Source organism: Artibeus jamaicensis, unplaced genomic scaffold (assembly GCF_021234435.1).
Source record: "Artibeus jamaicensis isolate MK-2021 breed Jamaican fruit bat unplaced genomic scaffold, CSHL_Jam_final contig_2447, whole genome shotgun sequence".
NCBI classification, from domain to species: Eukaryota; Metazoa; Chordata; class Mammalia; order Chiroptera; family Phyllostomidae; genus Artibeus; species Artibeus jamaicensis.
Window position 1 is genome coordinate 1 of NW_026521524.1, and position 5,725 is coordinate 5,725.

Genomic DNA, 5,725 nt, shown 5'->3' on the forward strand with positions numbered 1-5,725 from the left:
TTATCTAAGAAAAAGGAGCATATGTGCTCGCTTCGGCAGCACATATACTAAAATTGGAACGATACAGTGAAGATTAGCATGGCCCCTGCGCAAGGATGACACACAAATTCGTGAAGCGTTCCATATTTTTAAGAAACAATCCCCAAATGAAAGGAAAGGAGGAATCCTCAGAAAGAATGCTAGATGAAACAGAGGCAAGTCAACTATCAGATACTGAATTCAAAGCACTGGTGATCAGGAAGTTCAAAGAGCTCACAATCAGCTACCAGAAACTACAGGGAAGTTACAATGATCTCACTGTGAACTATATCAACATGAAAAAGGAAATGGAAATTATTAGCAAGGGCCAAGAGGAAATGAAGAATACAATTTCTGAATTAAAAAACACAGTGGAAAGCATTAAAAATAGGGTGGATGAAACAGAAGATCGGATTAGTGAATTGGAGGACAAAGTAGAAAGCATCTCACAGAAAGAACAGGAAAGGGAAAAGAGGCTCAGAAAGAATGAAGAGAGATTAAGAGAAATGCAAGACAATATGAAACGTAATAATATCCGAATAATAGGAATACCAGAAGGAGAAGAAGAAGAACAAGGGATAGAAAACATATTTGAAAGAGTAAAGAGAGAAAATTTCCTAATTTGACAAAAGAAAAAGTCACACAAATCCAGGAATCTCACAGAGTCCCATTCAAGAGGAACCCAAAGAGGCCCACTTCAAGACACATCATCATTAAAATGGCAAACTTCCAAGACAAAGAGAGAATCTTAAAGGCAGCAAGGGAGAAAAAAGAAATAACATACAAGGGCATCCCAATAAGGTTAGCCACTGACTTCTCAATGGAAACACTCCAAGCAAGAAGAGATTGGCAAGAAATATTCCAAGTAATGAGAAACAGAGGCCTACAACCAAGGCTACTTTACCCAGCAAGGCTCTCAATCAAGATAGAAGGCCAAATAAAGAGCTTCCAAGACAAAAGAAGTCTAAAAGAATTTGCTGCCACCAAGCCAGCTCTACAAGAAATACTAAAAGGTCTGCTTTAAGGAAAGGAAGGAAAAGAGACAGACAGAGAGGAACACAGGTACAAAAATGGCAATGAATAAGTACCTATCAATAATATCCTTAAATGTAAATGGATTAAATGCTCCAATCAAAAGACACAGAATAGCGTCATGGATAAGAAAGTATGACCCACACATATGCTGCCTACAAGAGACCCACCTCAGGACAAAAGACCATCACAGACTAAAAATCAAAGGATGGAAACAAATTTTCCAAGCAAATGGACAAGAAAAAAAGCTGGGGTAGCAATTCTCATATCAGACAAAATAGACTTCAAAAAAGAGCCATAAAGAGTGACCCAGAAGGTCACTTCATAATACTCAAGGGAAGAATCCACCAAGAAGACATTAACATCATAAATATATATGCACCCAACATAGGAGCACCAAAATATATAAGGAAAATCTTAGAGGAATTCAAGAAAGATATAGACAGCAACACAATTATAGTGGGGGATTTTAACACCCCACTATCAAAAATGGACAGATCTTCCAAACAAAATATCAACAAAGACATTGCAGCATTAAACAACACCCTTGATGAAATGGACCTAACTGATATATACAGAGCTCTTCACCCCAAAGAAGCTAAATACACATTCTTTTCAAATGCACATGGTACATTCTCAAAGATAGATCACATGATAGGGCACAAAACAAGCCTCAACAAATTCAAGAATATTGAAATCATACCAAGCATTTTCTCTGACCATAAGGGACTGAAACTGGAAACCAACCCCAAAGGAAAAAACCCAAAACACCCAAAATCATGGAGACTGAACGGTATGCTATTAAACAATGAATGGGTCAAGAATGAAATTAGGGAAGAAATCAAAAAGTTTCTGGAAACAAATGAAAATGATCACACAACAACCCAAAACTTATGGGATACAGCCAAGGCAGTCCTGAGAGGGAAGTTTATAGCAATACAGACCTACCTAAAGAAAACAGAAACATTTCAAACAAATGAACTTACTCTACGCCTACAAGAACTCGAGGAACAACAACAAAAACAGCCCAAAGCAAGTAGAAGGAAGGAAATAACCAAGATCAGAGCAGAACTAAATGACATAGAGACTAAAAGTACAATTCTAAAGATCAATGAATCCAGGAGTTGGTTCTTTGAAAAAATAAACAAAATAGACAAGCCTTTAAGTAGGCTCATCAAGAAAAGAAGGGAACGGACACAAATAAACACAATCAGAAATGAAAGAGGAGAGATTACAACTGACACCACAGAAATAGAGAGGATTGTAAGAAATTACTATGAAGAACTGTATGCCAAGAAATTTGAGAACCTAGGGGAAATGGACACATTTCTAGAAAAATATAATCTCCCAAAACTCAATGAAAAAGAAGTAGAACACCTGAATAGACCAATAACAGCAAAAGAAATTGAAGCAGTAATCAAAAAACTCCCATCACACAAAAGCCCTGGACCAGATGGATTCACAGGAGAATTCTACAAAGCATTTAAGGAAGAGCTAACCCCCATTCTTCACAGACTATTCCAAAAAATCCAAAAGGATGGAAAACTCCCTAACTCCTTTTATGAAGCCAGCATCATCCTAATTCCAAAACCAGATAGAGATACAACAAAGAAAGAAAACTTCAGGCCAATATCGCTGATGAACATAGACGCTAAAATCCTCAACAAAATATTAGCAAATCGCATCCAACAATATATCCAAAAGATTATACACCCTGACCAAGTGGGATTCATCCCAGGGATGCAAGGATGGTTCAACATTCGCAAAACAGTAAATGTAATTCATCACATAAACAAAAGCAAAGACAAAAACCACATGATCATATCAATAGACGCAGAAAAAGCTTTCGATAAGGTACAACACCCATTTATGATAAAAACACTCAGCAAAATGGGAATAGAGGGAACATTCCTCAATATAATAAAGGCCATTTATGAGAAACCTACAGCCAATATCATACTCAATGGACAAAAACTAAAAGCTTTTCCACTAAGATCAGGAACAAGACAAGGATGTCCACTTTCACCACTCCTATTCAATATAGTATTAGAAGTTTTGGCCACAGCGATCAGGCAGGAAAAGGAAATAAAAGGCATCCAAATAGGAAAGGAGGAAACAAAATTGTCACTGTTTGCAGATGACATGATAGTGTACATGGAAAATCCTATAGACTCTACCCAAAAACTGCTCAAACTAATTAATGAATTTGGCAAAACAGCAGGATACAAAGTCAATATCCAGAAATCAAAGGCATTTTTGTATACAAACAATGAATCAGCAGAAGCAGAAATCAAGGAAAAATCCCATTCGATATAGCAAAAAGAAAAATAAAATATCTGGGAATAAACCTAACCAAAGAGGTAAAAGACCTGTATGCAGAAAACTACACAGCACTGAAGAAAGAAATCAAGGAAGACACAAACAAATGGAAACATATACCGTGTTCATGGATTGGAAGAATTAACATCATCAAAATGTCCATACTACCCAAAGCAATATACAGATTCAATGCAATACCTATTAAAGTACCAATGGTGTATTTCACAGACATAGAACAAACACTTCAAAAATTTATATGGAATCATAAACGAGCCCGAATAGCAGCTGCTCTTTTGAGAAAGAAGAACAAAGTAGGAGGGATCACAATACCTGATATCAAACTGTATTACAAGGCCACTGTAATCAAAACAGCCTGGTACTGGCATAAAAACAGGCACATAGACCAATGGAACAGAACAGAGAGCCCAGAAATCAACCCAACCCTCTACAGTCAATTAATATTCGACAAAGGGGGCAGTAACATAAAATGGAGTAAAGATAGCCTCTTCAGCAAATGGTGTTGGGAGAACTGGACAGCTACGTGCAAAAAAATGAAACTTGAGCACCAACTTACACCATACACCAAAATAAATTCAAGGTGGATAAAAGACTTAAATATAAGCCATGACACCATTAAAGTCCTAGAGGAGAACATTGGCAAGAAAATCTCAGATATTCCACGCAGCAACATTTTTACGGATATGTGCCCTAGAGCAAGGAATATAAAGGAAAGAATAAACAAATGGGATCTCATCAAAATAAAAAGCTTCTGCATGGCTAAAGAAAACAGTATTAAATTAGCAAGACAACCAACTGTATGGGAAAACATATTTGCCAATGATACCTCAGACAAAGGTTTAATCTCCAAAATATACAAAGAACTTACACGACTCCACTCTAGGAAGACATCGAACCCAATTAAAAAATGGGAAAAGGACTTGAACAGACACTTCTCTAAAGAGGACATACAGAATATCCAGAGACACATGAAGAGATGCTCAATATCGTTAGCTATCAGAGAGATGCAAATTAAAACCACAATGAGATACCACTTTACACCAGTCAGGATGGCTATAATAGACAAAGCAACAAACAACAAATGTTGGAGAGGTTGTGGGGAAAAGGGGACCTTAGTTCACTGTTGGTGGGATTGCAGACTGGTACAACCATTATGGAAAACAGTATGGAATTTTCTCAGAAAAATAAAAATCGACCTGCCTTTTGACCCAGCAATTCCACTGCTAGGATTATATCCTAAGAATCCTAAAACATCAATATCAAAGAACCTATGCACCACAATGTTCATAGCAGCACAATTTACAATAGCCAAGAGTTGGAAGCAACCTAGGTGCCCATCAGTAAATGAATGGATCCAAAAATTGTGGTACATATACACCATGGAATTCTATGCAGCAGAGAGAAAGAAGGAGCTACTACCCTTTGCAACAACATGGATGGAACTGGAAAGCATTATGCTGAGTGAAATAGGCCAGGTGCTGAAAGACAAATACCATATGATCTCACCTTTAACAGGAAGCTAAACAACAAAACAAACAAGTAAGCAGAAAAAAAACCCCAAAAAACAAAGACACTGAAATAGAGAACAAGGGGATAGTGACCAGAGGGGAGAAGGAAGGGAAGTTAAGGGGAAAAAGGGGGAGGGATTTGGAGGAACAAATAGGAAGGACACAGGGACGAGAACTAAGGGGGGAGGAAATGGGAGGGAGGTGGGGAGCAAGGGGCAGGGGAGGCTGGGATGGGAAAAATAGACAAAAAACTGTACTTGAAAAATAACTAAATAAAATTAAAAAAAAAATACTGTAACACATATGAATGGTGCCAGTTAGGTACTGGAAGTATCAGAAGGAACACTTTGTAAAGTATATGATTGTCTAACCAAAGTATAGGATTGTCTGGCATATACCTGAAACCAATACAAAATAATATTGAATGTAAACTGTAATTTTTTTACATTTAAATTTGAAAAATATATAAGCTTTAAAAAAGGAAAAAATAAGCTTCATTAAAGCTGAATAATCAAAAAAAAAAAATAATAATAATAAAAAAAAAGAATAAAAACAAAGACGCTGAAATAGAGAACAAGTGGGCAGCGACCAGAGGGGAGAGGGAAGGGAACTTAAGGGGAAAAAGGGGGAGGGATTTTGAGGAACAAGTATGAATGACACAGAGATGAGGACTGGGGGGGGAATGGGAGGGAGGGGGGAGACCGGGCGGGGGGGGGGAAGAGAAAAAAAATGTACTTGAAAAGTAACCAAATAAAATTTAAAAAAAAAAGAAAAAGAGCTGTAGAAAATTTCCATTTCTACCCTCAAAAAAAAAAAGAAAAAGGAGCATA

The 5,725-nt window shown here is 37.1% G+C and overlaps 1 non-coding gene across 1 annotated transcript; it reads left to right on the top strand.

The window, feature by feature from the left end:
• The first annotated feature begins 23 nt into the window (after positions 1-23).
• Positions 24-130, top strand: LOC128626952 (U6 spliceosomal RNA). The gene has a single exon (XR_008391068.1). It is a non-coding gene; the product is annotated as a U6 spliceosomal RNA (small nuclear RNA).
• The last annotated feature ends 5,595 nt before the right edge of the window (positions 131-5,725 follow it).